Source organism: Melospiza georgiana, chromosome 6, assembly GCF_028018845.1.
Source record: "Melospiza georgiana isolate bMelGeo1 chromosome 6, bMelGeo1.pri, whole genome shotgun sequence".
NCBI lineage: Eukaryota > Metazoa > Chordata > Aves > Passeriformes > Passerellidae > Melospiza > Melospiza georgiana.
The window spans coordinates 30,110,551-30,134,907 of NC_080435.1; positions in this window are offsets into that span (position 1 = coordinate 30,110,551).

Below are 24,357 nucleotides of genomic sequence, written 5' to 3' on the forward strand. Positions count from 1 at the left end.
GTAGTAAAAACCCCGCCACTATGCAAGCAGATCACAGCAGAGTAACACACACCTAGCACAGGCATATGAGGACCAATAAAACTGTGGCAGAGAAATTCTTGTAGCACAATTTATAATATGAAGAACGGCATAGAAGTTAACCTTATTTTTCAAATCTGAAGAGGTATTTTGTAATTTTATCTTTCCTTCTTGGCGACAGATGTTGCTGTGGAATTTCTTCAAAATAGCCAAGAGTGTTGACAAAGATGAGATACTTAACAAAGGAGAATGGTACCTATGGCACTTTGTAGTTTTTATCTAAGATGATTTCAAGCAAAGAAAAATGTGATTTATTCAAATTAATATTTGGGTTTACAAAATTACATAGAAATAAATGTAAGTGGTAAAGTAGAAGATAATAAATGTTTGAAGATTATGAATGTCTACAAGTCATGTCCAACCCACTGGATCTATAAAACTGAAAATTATTCCAAATGTTTATCATGGTAAATACTAGTTTTAAAATCTTATAATGTCAACTTGGACTTCAGTCTAATGCAATACAACCTTGGCTCAAATGCAGTCAGATCCAATCACCAGGAAAACCATTCCTGAAGAGGTGGTTGAACCTTTCTCACAGCCAGTTGTAGGTTTAGACTCAGGATGAAATCTTTTGTTAAACAGGGAATGAACACTTAACGTTAACATGGAACATTTAACATTAAACAGGGAATTAACATTTAAGAGAAGCATTGTGAATTCCTTAGATATTTTTGAATGTATATTTATTTTAAAAATTAGTTTAGACACCTGAGTGATAGAAGATGTCTCAGTTGTGTTGCACCAGCCTGTTTAAAATTTTGCAGCTTATTTTATTCTAAATTTGCCTGTAATTGACTTCATATCATTGGTTCGCAGAAGTAGGGAGGTGGAGCAGAAGAAAACCACAATGCTACCACCTCTCTCTGTATGCAGAACTTTCTGGGCTGTGGTAACCATTCCATGACCTTTTGAGTTCTACAATAAATGGATTTCGCTTTTAATTTTGTGCAGCTCATAATTTCCTAGACTTAAGACTCTTTTTGTAACTTCCTTCTGAACCCTTTCTAGCTTGTCAGAAGCCTCTCTGAATCATGGAGAAATGAATCAGTAGAAGCCTCACTAATGCCAGATGTTGCCATTAAATCATTTCCTCCTCCTACTCGATGTTTCCTAGATTTGGCACCCGAGGTCCAAGTTAACCCATTTAGAAGGCTGAGGTAATAACATGCATGGTTCAGTTAAATGCTTTGCATTATTCTTGAGCTTGTTATTATTTTTCCCTTTTGTCATTTGGCTTTCAAATAGGAGTAAGCAATTAAAATGATATATTATGCTAAGTGACATGGGAGAGAGCTCAAGCACAGATTCATTTTCCTGTTGGCACAAGAGGGATTTCTATGCCCCCTTAAACTTATAAGTTTAAAATAATAAATAAGTTTAAATGCTTATATAGTGTTCTGAATACAGAAAAACTGGCAGGCTGGATATTGAGGTCCACTGATTAGTGTTTTTATCATAATGCAAACATTGTGATATGCCACTTAATTATGAATATAAGAAAATTGAATATAAATTATAGAGATTTTTTTTTACCCCACACCCAAAGTATTCATGTGATTCTTATAATACATGTTTTGAATTGTCTGCATTTAAAACCTTATCCTTATTTAACTTTTTTACTAAATGTTGAAAGCATTTAGTTGTCTGGTAAAATTTTAATGAAGAAGCAGCAAACAACATTTTTCTCTGCAGCAGACAGTATATGACATTTCTTCATTTAAAATTCTCCTCTTGTGCTATCAGACAAATTCACACATCATATTATTCAGCATGACCTCAGTGAAAGTTCCCTGTGTTATTTCTCAGATTTGTTGTCTTTTTGTTGTGTTTGCATAAGCACCTGTCCAGCAGCATGTGCTCATGGACAGGCCTTGCCTTATTTTGGAAATGCATATTGCAGGGCTTTTGTCTGCAGGGATCTCATTTTTCCATGGCTGTTTCACTACTTCAGGTGTTGAAAACTGTGGGCTTAGCCCAGTGCTAGGCAAGGAGAGGAGAGGCAATTCCCTGACGCTGTCTCTCCTCTCTCTGGAAATGCATTGCCTGCTTGGGAAAGTTGCTGGTTTATGGTTATTTGCTTAAAATAGTCTATTAAGTTAAATTAATTTTTTTTAGCCAAATAAAGGAGGAGAATGAAGCTGTAAACAATATTGGGACATTTTGGGAGACATTTTGGGAATTTGTGAGCAAATAGGAGGGCCAGGATTTGTTTACAAATTAAAGGTTAAAAAGAAAAGTTAAATCCTGAAATGTAAGAAAGAAATGCTGAAGTATCTCATGTCAAAAGCCATTTTTATCACTAAGTGGGTGTCATTTGCAAAATGGCAAAGGTGGATGACTGTGTCGCTTCAGAGAACTAACAAAAGCCCACTTATACAAATACATATTTAGGATATAAGTGGTTCTTTTGCTTCCATTGAATCCCCTTGTCTCCCTTTTCCTCATTTTGTTGCCTCATTTTTTTCCTTTTCTCAGTTGCATAACTCTGTTCCTTTTCTCAGTTGTATAACTCTGAAAGCCACTAGACCGATTTAAAAAATTTTAGTACTTAATAACCTCTAAACAATACTTTTGTTGCATGTCCTGTCTAAATTTCTTAAGATTTGTTTTCTTTTATTTAAGAGGAGAATATGTGATGAAGGACCAGAGATCCTTTTTGTTTTGTTCATTGGAATCCTTTCCATAGAAAAGAGGTTTTTGGTAACACTTTGACAAAATGCATAACGTATTTTTGGCAGAAAATATACATTTGATATGCTAGAGGGGCTGTTTTTTCTGTAAGCTTGCTCTTTATAGACTTCCTTTTCCTTTTTTCCTTTTTTCCTTTTTTCCTTTTTTCCTTTTTTCCTTTTTTCCTTTCCTCCTTTTTTTCTCCTTTTTTTCTTTTCTTTTTCCTTTTGCCTTTTTTCCTTTTTTCCTCTTCCTTTTTTTTCCTTTCCTCTTCCTTTTTTTCCTTTCCTTTTCCTTTTCCTTTTTTTCCTTTTCCATTTTCCTTCTGAAGAGGAGTACCAAATAATGTTCTGGAATTAATAGCGAAGGAAGAAAAACAATAATATACTTTCTAATATAATTTAGTATGGTTAATTCAGGAACTGCATGAGTTCTAGCATGCGCTTGTTTTTCCTTAAGTTTTGCTAGTTTCTACTCAAAAATAGTTCAGCAGTGCATAGATTTAGGTAGAGAAAAATCCATTCTACATTTTTTTCTGAGCCTGCTGATGTGTGCAAGCTTATGTGATTTTTTTCATTGAATGAGGATTCTTGGTGGCTGAGTCTTGACAAAACCAGTAGTTTTCTGGTTTTGTGGTGCAGGTCCATGTCTGTAAATGTGACAATAATGCTCCATTTTTGCTGGCTTTGAGCTGAACTACAGCTCAAATCTATGTTTGACTGCAGTTAATCTGTGCAGTGACACACAGAATTGGATTTGGGTCTGCTCTAGGGTCCTCTAATATCTGTCCTACAAATAAGGTTATTATGATAACATTATTAATAATTATGGATCATTAATAATCCTTCTTTTAAAACAGGAATTTTAAAGACAATTCAATGAAGTTTTAAACAATAACGTGACAGTTTGGGAGGTTGTGTGCATTTTGTGCAAACAGGGAGGCCAGGATTTGTTTACAAATAGAAGGTTAAAAAGAAATCCTCAATTTAAATCCTGAAATGTAAGAAAGGAATACTGAAGTATCTAAATAAGAATAAGTTTTTGGCAAACAATGCCCATAAAGTGGTGTAAACAATGAGTTAAAACATGGAAGCAGACTCTTTCCAAACCAGCACTTGAAAAGATCGTCGTTCTCTTTGTTTCCAGGTGTGACACTCGAGATAACCTTGCTGGAGTTAGGCAGACACTGGATTCATCTAGCAGCAGATGCAAACCTACAGCAAAAAAAGTGTTGCAAGAGGAGAAGGAAACTTTGCAGGCCTTGGTTATTTATCTGAGGAAATGGGGATGGAAGGAACAGCTGACTACTGAGCAGCTGATTTAGTGCAGATCCTCCAGGCCAAGCTGTGCTGCTGGTGCTGGAGCAGAGGGGCTGCACCAGGAGAAATTCTGAGTGAGGAAGGGGCAGAGAGCTCAGCAAATGCTGCCTTTGTGTGAGCTCCTCACAGCACAGGAGACACATGGTCCTGGGGAGGTGAACACGAATAAGGAACTTTCTGTGGTGAGGGTGCATTTCAAGTCCTCAAGGTCTGTTGGGAAGGATGAAAATTTGACAAGACAGTCTCACAGATATGTATGTTTAGCAGAAAGATTTTTAAATGTAGAATATGAAGAAGGAATAGAAAATGAAGGCAAGTTTTGCTATAGAAGAAAGGAATTGCTGAGCCAGTCTTACTGGCTAGCCAAGGAGGCCGAGGGTATGTTAGTTAGAAGGGGTTTTCATGACTCAAAGCAAAGGATGAACCCACCTCAAACAAGAAGATGTTTTTACCAAGCAGAAAGACAGCACAGGCAAACAAGTCAGCAAATGTTGCAAGTAGAAAAAAGGTCTCAGAATTTTCCACTGCAAGAAAACTGAAAAACAACTTCTAGCTTAAACTGTAATGTACTAACTTTTATTGATTGGAGAATAGTAACATGAATGTGGTAATTACAGTAGTTATGATAGGCTAGAGATAAAAGTTAAAGTATAGATTGGTTCTAGTGTATGAAGATGCTCAGCATAGAAAAATGTATTATGCAATGTAACCTAAACTAAGAGTGCAGCTGGAGCTGACAGCTGTGGGTACAGCTCTGTCATCCACGACCCTGGACTGCTGTAACTCTTGGATGTAATAAATTGCATTTTGGAGAGCCCCTAGAGTCCAACATCTCTCATTCAGGCTCTTACAATGGTCTAAGAAAAATTATTTCTTTTCTCTTTGTTTTGGAGATACCAAGCATGCACCCTGAAGTTCATGTGTATTCGAGTTAAATACAAATATTATTTTCTTTTCTTTTGATTAGATTGTGTTTTGCTGGAGTTTATTATTTAATAAAGCACTAATGTTGCATTTGTTTGTAACTTTGATAAAAGAGGTCTTGCTATGAGTGATTTGATAGAAAGAGTATTCCATTGAGTCAATCTGTTTTCTAAATATAAATTTCAGTTTCCTTAGTGAAGCTTTTTGGCTTTCTTTGATCATTGCTGCAGAACATAGGTCTGGTGTCTACTCATTAAATGGAATTTCTGAGGTAGACTGATCAACACTGAAGTACTGTTGGAAGGTACACAGAGCCAAGAGGAATGTTCTAGAGTTGAGTGCAGTGGGTGCAGATCTATAAATCCTGAGGAATAATTGGTGATTGTCTCCGAGAGGATTTTGTAAGCAGCAATAAAGCTCAATAGCAAACTTTCCTCTGTTTCTCAGAACTGGTTTAGCCCATTTCAGAATAAGCTACAGGTAGGATTTACCAAGGATATTTCTGCTGGAATATTTTTCAGTTAGAGATAGAGAAAGAAGTCTCCACATTCCTTGGAGTTTTTCATGTTATGCTTAGTTATACTAATGGTTAAAAATATAATTTCTATATTTGTCTAGGCCCGTGTTGCTCTGAAAAGAGATTGAAAAACTCTATTTCATTACTAATTCCTGTGTCACTTAACACATTAGATCTAATCACCTCTTAGCCTTTTCATTGCTAAGATAAATAGATTTAAATTCTGGATTGGTAAAAAAAGATATCTTTACCAATCTTATAATTGCCATTGTGACTCTTTTCCAAGCCTCCTTCTATTTCTCAGCAGCCTTCTTTTATTGAAATAATAAGGCAGAAGATGATCTTTTTTATTGTATTCCTACAGCTATCATGAAACGTTAGCTTCCCCCCTTATTCAGAGTTGTAGTCCAGGCACCTTTGGCTTTTATTTGTGGGTTTAATCACAACTGTATATCATAATAAATTATATTAATGAATGATTATCCAAAACTTTTTCTGCTGCTCCATCCTGTAGTTGATTTAAATTGTCCAACTGCATCTGAACTTTTCCTTCCCCTTGACCCTGATTAAGCCCCAGGACTGCTCTTCACTGATCCTCTTTGTTAACTGTTTCCCAGAGCTTTGATTCACCTTTGGGTTTTATTATCCTGATTTTGTTCTTTTTTCCTCCTCCCAAGTCACCAATAAAATTACTCAGGAGCACATACACGAGAACAGAAGTTTACAGGTGTGTACCCGTTTAGCAGCAATTATGCTTGAAGATTGGAGACCTCTCCACTTGGACAAAATGTTTAAAAGAAATGCTGTTGTCTTTATTGTAGTAAACAATAATGATGAAATTATTGGAGAACAGTGTCTAAGGAATATTAGTCAAGAGCCATTTCCATAAACTCCTACTTAACAGAGAGTACTTAGACTATTATTTAATTGTTCTCCTTTTTCTCTCTGATCAGTGTCATGTTTACAGCCTGACAGACATTTTATTCAATCCTTCTTGTTTAGCCTTTTAATCTTCACATTTCTCTTTTCCCTGACTTCTAACTCTTTTAATTCTTTTTTTGTCCCATCTAGAGAGTGATGCAACACTTGTACAACCAATTATTTTTTTACTGGTATGCTCTGGAAATGTTAGTACAAGAAAAGAAGAGTAATAATTCCAAGTGGTGTATATTTTTTTAACAATATACACATTTTTACTACCTTTCTAAAATTTCTGAAAATAATGTTAAGTCAAATAATTACTGAGCTTTCAGTAGTTCCTTTTACTTTTTTTAATTAGTGTTTGTCTGAGAGCAATACAATACTGATTTAATCCATCCCTTCCTTTCTGCCATGCCTTTCCTCCCTCCAGCACAGTAACTTTCACTGTCAAAGTTTTGCACTTTCCTTCAAAGGGTTTGCACTGTTTATCCTAAAACAGACTAATACACCTGAATTCAGAGTTCTTATCTCCAGCTTTCTGGATACTCCTAAAACAGAAACATTTCCATGGATAAGACAACATTTCTCCCCCCTCTGCCCCTTTTTTTGTGGTTATTATTTTTAAGCATTTGCTGCATAATCTTGGAATGAAGCATACAGTGGAAGCATATACCAAAAGACTCTTACAATTACTGCACTTTCACACAATTTTTTGCCATGACTACTTCAGCAGTTGATTGCTTTGATGATTTTTTTAACAGTACAGAAATTTAGGGCTGTATTATTACCCAAAAAAAGTAACAGAAGTAATGGTTGCTTCTAAAAGGTGTGCTGTGACAGCACATTGCTGTGTACTGCTTGTTTTCAGTGGGGTACCCCAAATCCTGCTGGAACATAAAATGGGAGGGGGAGGAATGTGGTAGTATCACTTTCCCTAACTACCATTGGATGACTTGTCACTCATTCATACCTCCAGCCTTCATGAAGAGCTGCAGCTGTACAGCCCAAATTTAACTTCTTGCCAAATCTGCCCATATGTGTGAAGCTGGGAGGGAGTGGCCATTTTCACCTTTTGTGATTCTCTGCTCTCACTGCTCGCTCACTTCAGGTCCCCGCTGATTTTTGCAGGGATAGTGGAGGAAATACCTCATCACTCACACCTTACATTCTTGGAAAAGATCCAATTACTTGGTCATTTAAACAAGCAAAAGCAATATGTAATATGAAGATTATTCTGCAACTGCTAACAGATCAGTATAAGCAATTTTATTTAGTGGAAAATAAGTTAAATCCAATGCTTCTTGAATTGAGGATTTACCTACTTTGGACATCCTAACAAACACCTAGCTCAAATTGAACAGACTGTTTTGTAGTAATATATTGCTTCCCCTCAAACGCTTTAGATAAATGGAAACAATTATTTTGTTCTTTACTGAAAAAGCAAATTAAATGCTAATTAACATTCTGCTTCTGTTTTATCTGTCAGGCTGTTTTATCTGTCAGGCTGTTGATCATAGAATATCCAAGGTTCCTTTGATTTTCAACCTGTTGACAAGTGAGAAACATGGCTTTTCATTTTGCTTACTCATTTGCTCTTAAAAAAGAGTTGTGGGGATTAATTATATTAGAAGCCGACAAGCCTTTCCCAGGGGGCTTCAATTTAATAAAGAAAGTTATTTTATAGCACATGCACCTGGATGTGTATCCCATATTTCCTCCCTGGCTTCCTGTAACACACCTAGAATAGTTCCAAAAATGTATTCTTGTTTTGTATGTTTGCACCTTTCATCTTCGTTGTTGCTTTAAAGTCTTCCTGAACAGTCCAGCCAGCAGAACCTTAATATGTATTTCTTCTTCCAGTTTTATTTCCAGGTCCTAGAGAAATGGTAAATTTAATTCAAAATCTGTCTCGTTATACCTCTGGAGACTTAGCAAGTTGCTCCTGGTTTGTGTGTGAATGCCACAGATCTATTGCCTTGTTTCTTAATATACTGCAGACAGGGAGGAGTTAACTTAATGTCCATAAGGCAGGCAGAAGTGTAGGTAAGACGTTGAAAAACGCATAAAGACATTGTTGTAGCTTTACATATCTCTGAAATTCTGTGATAGGTTGTATCCTTAGCACTGTTATAACTATATAAATATAATTTTATGGCTACAGAAATAATTTTTTTTTAGTCTGTGTACTGTGTAACAGATGCTTCTTAATCAGAGAACATTTTAGAGAGTTCTTTGGTGGAGATGTGTGTTGGCCTGGGAACCTGAAATTACTTGTAAGCCTCAGAGATTTAATTGCAGATACCTGAGGTACCAAATATTGACAAATACTCAGGGAGAAGTCTGTAATACAAGTAAGATTTCTGGTTGTGGTTTTACAAGTCATTAATTGTGGCTGCCAAACAAGGTCTGTGTAAATTGTAATATAGGCTGGAATCCCCTTCAGATGCCTGTCATTACAGAAAATGTGCCTCTCACAGTCATGGATAATAATGTGGATATGGATAATAATCTCACGTCATGGTTTCTTGTCAAATTAATGAATGAAAGACTTATTTCTTTCACTGCTCTCTCCAAGTTGCATTGTGAGGTTGAAAATATATGTGCTTTAAAATGCTGTGCATGTGGGAGCCTGCAAGTCCTGAAGTCTTTATACCATGTAAGTTCTGCTTTATTACAGTTTTTTTTTTGTTTTTTTTTTTTTTAATTTCTGAAAACTACTTGCATTTTTAAAAATCCCTGAATGTTAGATAATGGAAAGAACAATAGATCCTGAAAGAAAAATTATCCCCCAGATATTTTAAGTTGCAAAGTAAATATGGTGTGTTTTTCTTATTTTGCTTCTCTCACCTGCATCTGGTTGAAGAGCAAGACTGCTGTTCCATCATTTCCCACAGAATAGTGACTAAGAGGTGTGAAGTGAAAAAGTGTTTTCAAGTTATGTCTATGGGACAGTTGTGTGTCACCATCATATTTTCTGAAAAATCATTTTGCAAGGATTTCTTCTCCTAGGAGACCGAGAAACCTCAGAGAAAAATGACAACAATATTTATCTGATTTGCTTCTCCTGTGTTTTGCTGCTTTGGAATGTGGTTTGGACATTGTTTACCAACTGGTCATTTTTGATTGGTTTCATGTGAATTGTTTTAATGTAATGACCAATCAGAGCCAGCTGTGTCAGGACTCTGGAGAGAGTCACAAGTTTTCATTATTACCTTTTTAGCCTTCTGTAAGTATCCTTTCTCTGCTCTTTAGTATATTTTATTATAGCATTCTTTAATATAATAGAATATCATATCTAAGAACATGGAGTCAGATTCATCTTTCCTCCCCATGATGGGAGACCCTGAAAATACTACAGTTGTGAATGTGTATCTGAATTTATAAAAATGGTGCTGGTTAGGAAATGGCTGGGGATGTGTGTACACACACACCTGCAATGTTACCTGAACATGGCAAAAAAGAAGGAATGGGGCTAGGGAAAAGCAAACTTCAAATTGCAAGGACCAGGAGACTTCAAATGAAATCTCAGCTAATATCTAGGAAAGATATGTCATGTACTCCAGACTAACTAAATGAAAGTCAATTATTTTTCTCTATATGTTGACATAGTATGATTTCAGTGAGATTTAATGACTTGGAATGTGTGTTTGTGGTTTCCTAGTACGTAGCCTTTTCCTTGCACCTGGATAGCCTAAAGATAGAAAGAGAGACTTCAGCCTATGAAATGACCCAATGAAACACAAAATCTCTTCTAGGAGTACCTGGGGCTTTTTTACATTCCCAAAAAATGCATGTTCAACAAGCAACAGATGTAGATTAGATCATCCAACAGAAAGCTTATTGAGACTGAGTGTTCTTTTGACAGCTTTTTGTTCCCTGGTCTGTAATGCATCTCCTTTTTTTCAGATGATAGAGGTTACCTAGAGTTTTGTACCTTTTTGAAGTATAATATTATAAATACATTTATGGCAACCTTAAATTTTCTCTATTTTTTCCTGAAAATTCACCTTTTTCATCTCCTGATAATGAAAACATCTCAGATACTCAAGAATTTATAGAATGTCTAGGTGCTTTTCATTTGGGGAGCTATCATAAATTCCATAAAGTCTGCATGATAGAATCAAATATATTTTGATGATATTATATATATGTATATATATTATCATCAAATAAATTTTGATTATAAAATTGGCTTAGATGCTTTAATTTTATATAATGGAAGTCCTGCCTCAGGTATGTAAATAGAAAGAATTGTTTTACTACACTAAAAAGTTTCACAGCTTTTTATTTCCACTGAAACTGTGTCTGATATTGTATTTTTCATTTGACTTGACTTTAATTACACTGTATTTCTTTCCCTTTTCTTCCTAGTGTTCATTATGATCACATGTAAGAGTTCAGCAGCTTATTATGCAATTAATACTATAAAATAAACATCAGCAAATAAGGGCAAATGCTCTTTATGCTGAAAGGGTTACTGGTGAGTTAACTGTGGCAGCAATACAGAAAACGCCAGCTCTATTATTTCTCTACCATTTACATAAACCTTCTCTTTGGAAGTAGAGGACCTGCTAATCGACCATTTCTTGAACAAAACAAGAGCGAAAAAGGGCTGGGAACACAAAAATATAGATGCCAATACTGTTAGAAATAGAGAATTTATGAAGAAATGTGTTCTGGGATGGGAATTCCTGAGAATTTTGGAGCAGTTTGGAAGCAAAGTTGTAAAAGACCAATATGGGATAAAAAGGGAAAACTCTGATGGTTGTGTTATAATAGAGATATCAAAGTAGTTGTAGGTGAGAGCAGAGGAAACAGAGTAGGTGAGGCAGTGAAATGCTACCTACTGACCTCTGGAGCTGCCAGGTAACTACCGAATAAGACTGAGCAATCATCTTGGGATTTGTTCTAATTATGAACCTAAAAAACCCAAATTCAATAGGTGGCTGATTTCTCTCTGAGCTCTCCAGTTAACTGTGAAGTTAGTGACACTGCAAATCTTGTACTAAAACTCCTTCTTGTTAAAAGCAAGGTTATTGAGGGGTTTCCTTAAGAAAAAAAAAAAAAAAATATATATATAGGGAAAAAGGGGGGGAAAGTTACTTGCCTACAGGCAGGGAATACATGGCTTAAGGAATTGTATTTTTAGACTGCACAAAGGAAGGAAGGAATGTCTCATGAAAGTTAGTAATTGCTAAAGTTACTAATTGGTAACTAAAGCTAGTAATTGAATCGTGGAGGTTAGGAATTGCTAAAGTTGGAGCAAATTTCTAATCCTGAAGTGTTTCCAGCTAACGAATCTGATGTTGTGTGTGTGTTTTGTTAAGAATCAAGGCATGTCTAGCTCAGACATTTGAGCCAAGAACACAAACAAGCCCCCTGCATTCCCAGGGCACAGTGACTAATACCTGCAGTGAGATCTCAGCCTTCCCTTTATAGATCAGGTGTTAATGTACACTGACATCCCAGCTTGCAGCACTGGAAATTAATATCAATATGGTGGGCTAAATAAAGTCTTACTCTGGAGCAGCAAATACTTCTGGGATAAAGGACAAGGATTTAAAAACCTTTCTATTCATGTTGAGTCAAAGTCTTTGATGCTAAAAATAAGACTTTAAAAGCCTTCACAAGACTGCAGATTGTTTCTACCTGTATGGATAAGCTGGAGTGAAATGGATCAGCACGCTGGGGTAGATGAATTACAACAATGGACCCATAAAACTAGATGGTGGACAGCAAGTTTTATTATGAATTTTTTCTCATATATGTGACTTTGTCTATAATGTGTTCTTGTGTAGTGTCTCTAAAACACCAGTGATATTCTACAATGTGTTCTTGTGTAGTGTCTCTCTAAAACATCAGTGATATTCTACATCTCCAAGTTCTAAAGAGTAGATGATTGCAGCATCTCTAAAGTTGAATGTCACTGCTGACTTCCATCTATTCATTTGAACACTCTTCTGAAATTTGATTTTATTGCACTAGTATAGAGAGTGCCCTTCTTTTTTTCTCTTCTACCTGCTTCACCCTCACTATTTCCCTTGACACCTTCATATGTGTGTAAATTGCATGATCTGACTAGAATTTTATATTTCCCATGAGGGTGTAGAGGAGCTCTATAGTGAGGTTTTCTTTTTTCATTTGTGGGGAATGGCTCCTTTATCAATTCCCAAACCAAATTCTCTGTGAAATCAGCTTCTCCCCCTCTGTCTGGAATATCACAATCTCTTGCTTTCAGGTTTCCTTATCTGTTGAACATAGGTACATCTTCTCCAGATGTTGGCTTGGATTTTCATATCTTCAATGAATACTCATATGTTCCAACATTTTTCTGTTCAGGACTTTTAACTTCCTTCTGTGCTCTTTGTTTCTCTCATTCTATTTATATGAAGTTAGTGAAATTCCCCCTCCTAATTACATTTTCAAGGCAAGTGTAGTAGTATTGTGAATCAGTGTCACTCTGCAGCTATGCTTGTTGTTGTCTGCTAATTTCCTTAAATTTCTCTGAAATTATTCATGTAAAAGCTGAGCTGCAAGTGGATCAGTGGTATGTTTATTATTGGTATATTTCCTTTTAGTTCTTGATGCTCCTAAACATATTCTTCATAAATCCACATATGGTAACATTCCAAGCCCTGATATGTCTTAGATGGCTATTGCTACATTGCATATCTAATATTAGATTATGTAAATCATGGATGAAGGGTTTTCCCTTTACTAGGAATCTGGGATTTATGACTTCTGTTAATATAAGAGAATTTAAAATTCTGGGGCATGTTTGCTGTTTGTATATACAAGTGGTTGAGTTTTAAGCAGTTGTTTTGGATGTTTTATTTGAATTACTGCCTGTGGTGGTGCCTTTCCCCCCCTCCAGGCCACACTGTGATCTGAGAAATGCTTGTGAGGCCTCAGCCTTGAGGAGCAGCACATGAGCTGAGTTCCTCTGGAGCTTTTTGGAAACACTCTCTTTTCCCAGGACTAGCACTGTCTAACGAGCTCCTGCTTGGTTTTTTAACAAACAGCTCTGGAAACTGACTTTTCTTGCCTGAAGAACAACCCATGTGGAATAACAATTTTGATGTCAAACTTTCACAGAGAGTTACCAAACCAAATTGTGGGCAGGGTGGTGTAATATTATGACGAAAGCCCTATAAAGAGCCTCTGTGAGTCTCCTGGAGCAGAGCTGGCCGTGCTCAGGACCTGCCAGAGCCGAAGAGCTCCAACTTCTGCTGTGGTTGGAGAGCCACTGACAAATGGCACTGACAGATTATGGGCTGATAGCCCCAGCCCTCAAGGATCAGCCCTTCACCTGTTGGAAGGATGCAAAGGCATCCTGGTGTGTTTACTGCACTGAATTCGAGGAGAATTTTTCACAGGTGAAGATCTTGTATATTGTCTTTAGATCTCTGAGCATGCTACAGCAAACATCTGTGTGCCTGCAGCTGTGAATATAGCACAGATGTGTGCCTGCAGCTGAGAATATAGCACAGATCTGTGTGCAGACAGCTGTGAATATAGCAAAGCACAGACCTGTGTGCCTGCAGCTGTGAATATAGCACAGCACAGACCTGTGTGCCAACAGCTGTGAATATAGCACCGCACCAACCTGTGTGCTGCAGCTGTGAATATAGCACAGCACCAACCTGTGTGCCTGCAGCTGTGAATATAGCACAGCACAGACCTGTGTGCCTACAGCTATGAATATAGCACAGCACAGATCTGTGTGCCTGCAACTGTGAATATAGCACAGATCTGTGTGCCTGCAGCTGTGAATATAGCACCGCACCAACCTGTGTGCTGCAGCTGTGAATATAGCACAGCACAGACCTGTGTGCCTACAGCTATGAATATAGCACAGCACAGATCTGTATGCCTGCAACTGTGAATATAGCACAGATCTGTGTGCCTGCAGCTGTGAATATAGCACCGCACCAACCTGTGTGCTGCAGCTGTGAATATAGCACAGATCTGTGTGCAGGCAGCTGTGAATATGGCACAGCACCAACCTGTGTGCCTACAGCTGTGAATATAGCACAGATATGTGTGCCTACAGCTGTGAATATAGCACAGCACAGATCTGTATGCCTGCAGCTGTGAATATAGCACAGATCTGTGTGCCTGCAGCTGTGAATATAGCACAGCACAGATCTGTGTGCCTGCAGCTGTAAGTATAGCACAGCACAGACCTGTGTGCCTGCAGCTGTGAATATAGCACCGCACCAACCTGTGTGCTGCAGCTGTGAATATAGCACAGCACCAACCTGTGTGCCTACAGCTGTGAGTATAGCACAGCACCAACCTGTGTGTCTGCAGCTGTGAATATAGCACAGCACAGACCTGTGTGCCTGCAGCTGTGAATATAGCACAGATCTGTGTGCCTGCAGCGGTGAATATAGCACAGCACAGATCTGTATGCCTGCAGCTGTGAATATAGCACAGATCTGTGTGCAGGCAGCTGTGAATATAGCACAGCACAGATCTGTGGCCTGCAGCTGTGAATATAGCACAGCACAGATCTGTGTGCCTGCAGCTGTGAATATAGCACCGCACCAACCTGTGTGCTGCAGCTGTGAATATAGCACAGCACCAACCTGTGTGACTGCACTGTGAATATATCACAGTACAGATCTGTGTGCCTGCAGCTGTGAATATAGCACAGCACAGATCTGTATGCCTGCAGCTGTGAATATAGCACAGCACAGATCTGTGTGCTTGCAGCTGTGAATATAGCACCGCACCAAGCTGTGTGCTGCAGCTGTGAATATAGCACAGCTCTGTGTGCTTTCAGCTGTGAATGTGCTACATCACAGGCACACCAATGCTGCTCTTGGACAGCTTTTCATGACTGGGCCATGGCTGTCAATGGCTACAGGCTGCTCAGAAGAAGTGGAGACATTGCCCTCCTCTGAAGGCAGGGATTCAGGCTGAGAGCAGCCAAAAGCAGGTAGAAAGCCTGTGGGTAAAAATCAGAGACCGTGGCATTGTCACTATAAGTTAGAGACAGTGGAAATGAAGGTGACATGACTCCATGCATTTCAGCAGGCACAGAAGCCATATTTATTAGAAACGACACACTTTTTATAGACAGGATCCTTCAGCTAAGATCTAGTTGGTCTTCAGCAACAGCTCTCACACCATTGGTTCATTAGGAATAAGATCTTCTTGCAAACATCACATTTCACACACCGCATGTTCTCAAACAACAGGTGCAGAGAGTGAGACAAAAATTGTTTTAATTCTTTCTCTGAATTTTCTCACAGCTCCCCCAGGATGATGCCTGGAAAAGCTATCTGCTTCTCTCTCTCTGTGACCAGAGAGCCAGCACACCTCAGAGGCAGCCAGGGCAGCTTTGTGCCTGGGGTCTCAGCAGCCTTCTGACCAAGGGCAGCCCATTGGTGAAGCCTTCCTGCTCCAGCTACAAGAGGCAGCTCCAGCTACAAGGGGACAGCAGCCCCTGTAAAAGTGGCACATGTCAAGCTGTAGGCAACTCAGGAGACTCCAGGAGGTGTGGGAGATAACTTCTTGAGCCAGATGGTGGCTCCAGCAGAGGGAATGCAATGCTGGATTTGATGGTCAGCAGCAGAAGGGAGCTGGTCAGGGATGATGTGGAGGAGCTGACCCATGGAAGTGACCATGCACTGCTGCGGTCTGCAGCTTTGAGGAGTGCAGGTCAGGGTGTAGAGGCAGGCTCCTGGAATTCAGGAAGGCAGACTGCCAGCTCTTCAGGGAGATTGTCAGTGGGACCCTCTGCTCCTGGGGACAAGGGAGGTGAAAGGAGCTGGCAAATCTTTAAATTCTCCCATAGAGTGCAAGAGCCAGCAATTCCCAGGAGGAAGAAATGGGACAAACAAGGCAAGGTGTGGCGGAGTAGGGAAATGCTGGTCAAACTAAAGGGCAGGAAGCGAATGCACAAGCAGTGGAAACAAAGACAGGTATGATTGTCTAGGGAGGGGGAGAGGAGGGCCAAGGCAAAACTGGAACTGAACATGCAAGGGATGCAAAGAATAACCGGAAGAGAAGAATAACTGCAGAGAAGTTAATCAGAAGGGAATGGTCCAAGGAGATGAACCTTCTCTGAGACACAGAGGTAACAATGATGTGCAGAAGGCTGAGCTACTTCACAACTTCTTGACTTCACTCTTCAAAGGCAGCCCCTCTTCCCACACCTCCTGGGTGGATGGACAGCAGGATGGGGACTGAGAGGGCAAAGTCCCTCCCTCTGGAAGTGAAGATCAGGCTCATGGCCACCTGAGGAACCTGAATGTGCATGGTTTGTGGGAAACAGTGAGATGCATCCCAGCCTCTTGAAGAAATGGACTGATGTAGTTGCCAGGCCACCCTCCATAATACTTGACAAGTTATGGTGGTCAGGGACAGCCTTCACATAGAAAATGTGTTGGGTTGATTCTGGTTTTAGATTGGTTGTTTTTAGATTTCAGTTTGCTTTTTCTCTGTGTGTTTTAACCATCCATAAGTAGTAGACTAAACCTTGCCAGCAAACTTTGTCATGCTTTCACTTTTGTGTTAAATCTGCTTTTGGTGAGATATTTGGTGGTGCTTTTTTAAGCAACCTTAAAGCATTCATTTCCAACAGAGCCCATGTCTGGATATCTTTGGAGGAGATGTCTTTTTTTACAATGCCTTTTGACTAGAGAACCCGTAGCATTTTAGGCAAAATGTGCAGGGAGGTGTTAAGAAATTTCATATGCAAACTAATGTGCATTTGTTTTGTGTACTGTATGCTACTGACATCTCCTGCTTTGTCAGGCTTCCTGGTTTCCATAAAAAATGACAAATGACTGAATCATGGCAGGTGTATGATGAGTGATGGTGAGGAACAAAATTTGGCAGGTTTTAGAATTTCTCATCTGCCTGGATTTGAAAATGTGGGTACTCAGGTGCTACCAATTGATCTTGCATTGCAACAGTTTTTCTCCCAAAAGGCCAGTGTTAATGCAGCTAACAAACTTGTAGTGGAGCACTTCTGCACCCAAATGATAGCAATTGCCAAGTTTACTGACCTGGGAAAGCTACTGCATTTTAGTTGATGCCAAGTGTGCTGTGACAAGTTACCCCAGCTGTTTATATTGCATTTCTGAATATTTTTCCTTAGTTAACTGACAGGTTGTTCTTTATTTTTCACTCCTCTCAACTTCTGAGCTTTTCTTCATAACCTTTTTTTTTTCCTGTTTGAATCCATGCTGTATTCTGTCTCTTCAGCATTTTTGGTTTTGTTTATTATTTTTTAATTAACTAAATAAAAGTTGTTACGAGAACTTCAGAATTAAAACAAAGGTCAGCAGCAGAATATAATACAAATAATATACACTATAATACAAATAATATAATGATACAAAGGCAGGATATAATACAAATAATACAATAATACAAAGGAAATGCATGTATTTATTTTGGTGCACACTCTCCTTTAGGTGCACTGCTGGGAAGGAAAGGGTTTTCTCCCTCTGCACTCATCTGTCCTCTCCTCAAGGAATTCCAATGGATATATATTTATATACATCTCTTTTCTGCAGATACTGTGTTTACAGCAGCAAAGAAGAAACAAAGCATGACTCATGGCCCAATTAGTGGCTGAAATGGCCCAAGGGTGTGTCTGGGCCACTTACCACCCAGGAAGCTTCACAGGTAACCTTTTCAACCAATTGCTTGGAAGGGCAGACACAAGTCTCCATTTGTTAAGGAAAACTTGATTTTTCTTTTTTTTTTCTTCTTGAAGTGTTAAGTTCCTTTATCTGTACCCAGTTAGAGCAGTGTGTTTTGAGCTACCTGTATTTTTACTTTCCAACAGGTTTTAAAAATACATCTTGTAAACATCTTTCTGATTTCAGTGCCAGCAGCTTGAACCAGTTTGTGCCAGGTAAAGGTGATAGACTTCTTTCTTCTCTGACTTGTGTCAATTTTAGGGAAGAAATGCCTATGCCAAATGTTTGCCCCATTTTCCCTCTTACCGGGGTGTAAGTTTAAAAGAACTATGCTGAGGGAAATGGGATTGTTAAAAAAGTTTAAGAAAAATTAAAGGTTTTCTTGCATGTGTGCTCTTTCTTTACAAACAGGTGATAGAAGGAGAGGCTGCTGTGATATTTGAACCATTGTGTTGTGTTCTGACTGATCTAAACCACTATGTGCACTGGCAAATTATCTCAGTGTTTAAGCAAAGTACAAAAAACTCCACAGTCTCTTATTAAGAAAAGCATTAATTGTAGTCAACAGAATTTGATCATTTTGTAGATGTTTTATTATGTATCTAATTCTAACAAATCAAGATGTAGCATCTTTCCTTGTGGATTTGTCTAGTTACATGTTTGTTTCTTACGAAGAGTTTTATTCAAGGGATAATTTGGCACAAAATTGTAACACAGTTTTAAATATACCTTACTCAGCTGAACTTTTAAATATTTCCTTCCTCATACCTTTTGTTTCAAGGAGCTGACTTGAAATTTTTGTCTTTGGAGCCAAACTATTTGTAAGTACCACAGACTCAGTAATAAACTAAAAGCAGTTTATAGGTCTCTACTTGTTTATGTATTTGCAATTTGCAAAGCCTCATATCAGGCAGTAAAATATCTCTTTTTAAATGTAGCTGCCTAAGCTGAATGTCCTGTAACTACCTCAGCATTCACTGGCCTGTGCCAAGGAAAGGAGAAAACATTCACTAACATGTGCAGAGCCTGGATGCTCTTATTTTAGTTCTTGAAGGAGTTCACATAATAGCAAATTCATGTCCAAGCTCTCAAGGGTGTATAAAGTGATATTTGTGTCACTGCAGCCTGTGCAGTGGAATTACTGGTTTGGGTTACATCAGGACTTACATTGCACTGGGTTCCTCTGGACATCACCCTCCTCTTCCCCAAAATCAGCTGACCCAGTGGGGATGTTCTGTGGAATGCTGGGGAGGACCATCAGTTTAACATGGGGGGGGGGGGTTTGTTTTGTTTTTGGGGTTTTTGGGGGGGTTTTTTTGAGTGCTTATCCATAAGAATGAAGCCGTGACTATGGAGAAACTTCTGGATCTGTTTGTGGGGGAAAACCAGGTGTTCAGTTTGAGAAGAGAATGACTGAGAGGTGAATGTGATTGAATCAGGAATTTTGTGAGAATCTATTTGAAGAATAAGATTATCCAAAAAAGAAAAAAAAAAAAGGAAAAAAAAACAGAGAAGATTTGGAGAATGGGAAATGAAATACTTTCTTTAAAGGGTGTGTTTATTTAGCCAGAATAATAGTTTAGAGTAGTAGTGACTGGACTGCAGTGTCAAATAGTGCTTATTTCCTCTCATGGATATCTTGAAGTTTCTTCTGCTTTTTTTATATTAGAAATCAACTTTAATGGGAGCTCAAAGTCTCTAATTTTCCTGGGTGGAGTGTGGTCTACAAAGTCAAAAGGTCTGCCTTGAGTTGAAGCTACAAAGTAATTTATACTGATAAACTTAGGAATTTCTCAGTTGGCTTGGAAATAGAATTATAATCCTCAAATTTTTTCCAAACATTTACCTAAGCTTTGATGCTCGTTTTTCTTCCATTTTTTTCCCCTGCAATTGTAAGAGGCGGTTTGTTATTTTTTTCTTTATCACTTGTGACAAGATGCTTTGCATTTTCTGTCATCATCACAGGAAAATGGTACCATTTTTGACAACTAGCAGCAATGGAAGAGATGGGAAGAATGAGTTTTTTCCTTTGGTACAATGGACCAAGCATCTCTTTAGACAAAGGTGTGCAACCTCAAGTGAGGCACAGAGATTATCTGAGCCTTCCACCACCTGTGTTTGCCTCCTGCTCAAAGCGTGAGCCCTGACCAGCCTGGTGAGCACGTTAAAAATGTATACATTTGTATAAATTACTTGTTTAGTCCGTCTTACCTGTACAGGCAGAATTCAAACTTCAGCAGTGTGCAGCCCACTCCAGCTGGAGACCTGGTTCTCTGCCAGCATCAGCTGTTCCCCAGGGGTTGTGCAACCATGGCCTCAAGCCTCTCTGGTAAGAAAGGCTCTCAATGCCCTGAATGCCTTGTGCTTTGTGATAACAGAACCAACACCAACAGAGCAATCCATTTAACAAAGGAAAACAGACTGGAATCAAAGGCTATTCCTCCTTTTCCCAAACCATTCAGTAAATAAACATCTTATTCAATATTTCTGGATGTGTTACTCTTGGCAGTGGGCTTTACTTCGTGCCTGGTAATAGATCCATTTTAAATGGCATTTGTTTTTTCCTTTCTGCCAGAATACTTCCCCCAGCCCCTCAGCCTCACAGGCAGTGATTTGATGCCCTTAATACAGGCAAGTTTGTTTTATTATGCTTTATCCAGATTCCACCCATTCTTAGATCACTGTCATAATTTTTGTCTGCTTTAATAATAACATGGACTGCACCTTTGCACGTGATAAAAACACTAATCTGTTTTTATCAGTGTAAAGCAGTGTTTCAAGGAGTTGTAAAGGTGCTGTCCTGCATAATCTCTCCGCGACACCCTCTCATGGGAGAAGAGGGTGCGTGGACATCTAGGTGTGCTGGACCAAAGTCAGGCTGCAAAGCTTTGCCGTGAAGTGAAAGCCTTGGGGATGAACACTGGCATGCCAGTGCCCTTTGGATGAGGGCATCCTTCATTAGTAAATTTGCAGATGACACTGAGCTGGGAGCTTGTGTTGATCCATTGGAAGTAAGAAGGGCTCTGCAGAGAGACTTAGAACGGTTGGATGGATGGGCAGAGTCCAACAGAATGAAGTTTAATCAGTCCAAGTGCCCAGTTCTACATTTTGGCCACAACAATCCCCTACAACGTCCCAAGCTGGGGACAGAGTGGCTGGACAGTGCCCAGGCACAAAGGGACCTGGGGGTGCTGCTCCACAGCCAGCTGGACATGAGCCAGCAGAGTGCCAGGTGGGCAAGAGGGCCAATGGCTCCTGGCCTGGATCAGGAATGGTGTGGCCAGCAGGAGCAGGGAGGCCATTCTGCCCCTGTGCCTGGCACTGTGAGGGCACACCTGGAGTGCTGTGCCCAGCTCTGGCCCCTCAGGCTGGGAAGGACTTTGAGACACTCGAGCACATCCAGAGGAGGCAACGAGGCTGGGGAGGGGCTGGGAGCACAAACCCTGTGAGGAACCGCTGAGGGTGTTTAGCCTGGAGAAGAGGAGGCTTAGAGGTGACCTTATTGCTCTCTGCACCTTCCTGAAGGGAGGCTGCAGACAGGTGGGGTTGGTCACTGACAGAACCAGAGGACACAGGCTCAAGCTATGTCAGGGAAGGTACAGGTTGGATATTAGGAAGAAATTTTTCACCCAAAGAATAATAAAGTACAGGAATGCTCTTGCCAGGGAGATGGTAGAATCACCATCTCTGTGTCTTAAAAAAAGACTGGCCATGGCACTTTGTCCTATAGTCTGGTTGAGGTGCTAGGGCAGGGGTTGGACTCGATGATCTTAGAGGTCTCTTCCAACCTCATTATTCTGTGATTCCATGAACACCCTGCTGGGCTGTCCCAAAGAAAGGATAGCATAGCTACTGAGCTTGAATTGTGAATTTCATAGCAGTTCCTGTCCATGGTTGCCCAGACAAGCAAATGAGTGTCTCAAAAATCACCTGTGGACATTGACACAACTGAAACTGAATGTAAGTAAATTTAAAATATACAACATGTGGAAAATTTGGAAAGTAAGTACAGTAACTGATGGAAGTACCTTACACTTGAATGAAAACAATGCTTGGAATGGAAAGTAATGCTTGGTGTATTCTTGTTGCCACTTATCCTATTTACAGCATTCAGACAGTGTGGGATGTTCTACCTAAAGCATATTGCTATTCCCAGAGAGCCTATCTGCTCAAAGTATGAACACCTTAAAGCATTCACAGTTCAGCCAGCATCCCAGAAGGACAAATGCCAACAAGGAACTGCAAAAATGCAGCTTTTTATTCCCCCCAAATGTAACCTGGCTTCTACCCTCAGGATAACAACCTCTGCAGCACCTCCTCTGGATTTTTCACAGGACCATTTAGTGAGTCTTGCCCTGACAGGGAACAAAAATTCAGCAGATTTCCTTCCATTGCTCTTCAATCCATTCACTATTCCTCTATTCACTATTCCCCCATTTGGAAACTTCACTGCTGTGTGTTTCTTGTGTTCCCCAGGTACCATCTTTCTTACAAACACCTGTCCATAAACAATATATGTGCTTTTTAGGGCTCTAATGTGGGGTGGGGATTTGAAGTATTTTAAAGCTGGCTTTGGCTCCTTGTCTTTGAAGAAGAGTGTGTTGGTTTTGGCTTACCTTGGTCAGATTTGCTCTTGTATTTATTGTTGAAGTGCAGGGAGATGTGGTTGTGCCAATAGGTTCTCTTTTCCCAAAAGCTAAGCAAATCCACATTTTAAACAAGCATCTCTTCTTCAAGTGTGTTTCTTCCCTCATTCAAACTGAGGAAAAACAAAATTACTTGAATGAGATGAGTGCTGAGTACAAATGTCATGAAACCACACAGCACATAACAAGAAAGCTTTTTTAAAAAGTTAAAATCAATGCCTAGAAACATGCAATCACCAGCAGATTCATCATAGAGCAGAATGGCTGTCACAAATAAGATATTCCACATATTTGGGTTCTCTTAAAAAAGTAGCTATTATTAGACAAATAGGTAGAAGAAGCACTTACATGGTATAGTACTTCATGTTAATAGGAAAAGGAATAAAAAAGGCTTTGCTGTGATATATGAACAACTGAATGATGATTTGAAACTTTTCTGTTCACCTCCACATATATTGGATATTTTCTGAAATCACAGGGTTGCAGTGAGGATCAATACTGATCATAAAAACAGAATCTAAGTTTTCTTAGAATCTTTCTGTACTAGATGGCTGGAAATCCCACTGGGAAACCCAAGAGTCTTTGGACAGGCTGTTATTCATCCAGTGCTCTCTCAAGCTGTTACCTGTCACTGCTGGGCTCACGTGAGCAAATGCACACAGGCAGCATGCTAACCTTATTATAGCAATATGGATTTTCTCAAAAGCCCCTGTATTTCAGGGCTTCTTGACATGTATTTGTTACACAGAAAATGTTTCAGTAGTTAAGGGATCGGTTACCTTAGTACTAGATTGAGGTTCTAAAAAAAGTGGTGCCTAGTTTGTGAGAGCTATGGGTATAAAAATGTCAGATATTTTATGATGCTTTATGACAAATGCTGAAGTAAACAGAAATCTCCCTTTTTTATGCAGGTGGCTAAAATAGAGGAGCAGATGTGCTGTTCTTGAGATGGCCACTTAAATCTAAGGAAGCCTGAAACAATAATTTAAAAATGTTATTGTGAGGTGACTAATGAGGGACATAATCAGAGAGTTATAAATGTTCTTACATGTATAATAATTTTATAGCTGTACAAAAATTTATGTGGCAAATTTCACAGCAAAGAAACCTTTTCCTAGAGATTGAATACCAATGGCATTTCAGAGCCAACTGTGAGCTGGATGTGCCTTGCTACCAAGCTGCAGAAGGTAAGACTCTTGGCCCCTGAAGTTTTCAAATGTTTTCCTTAGTTTTTATCGGTGAAATTTAATTGATTTGTACCCTCTGCTTTAGAGAGTGTGTGATTGAGGTCTCACTCCAGGTAAGAGGTCACTGCAGTACAGGCCCAGCTGGTTTAGTGGCTGCTTGTCCAATGCCACTGGTGTGGATTTCTTAGTGTGTCCTCATTTAATAGCTGAAACAAAGCACTGGAGAAAATCTTCAATAAAATAGCATAGACATACTGTTGATCTGATCTTCATCTCTGGTCTCAGAGCTAAGGGCACCTGTATCAAAATGTCTGGGATAAGTGACTGCTCTTCTGCTTAGCTCCAGGTTTTCCTTTCCTGCATTTAAGTACAAGGGAGCCACCTCTTAAATTACTGTTTATTTTGCATTGCCTGAGCCACCTCTTCAAT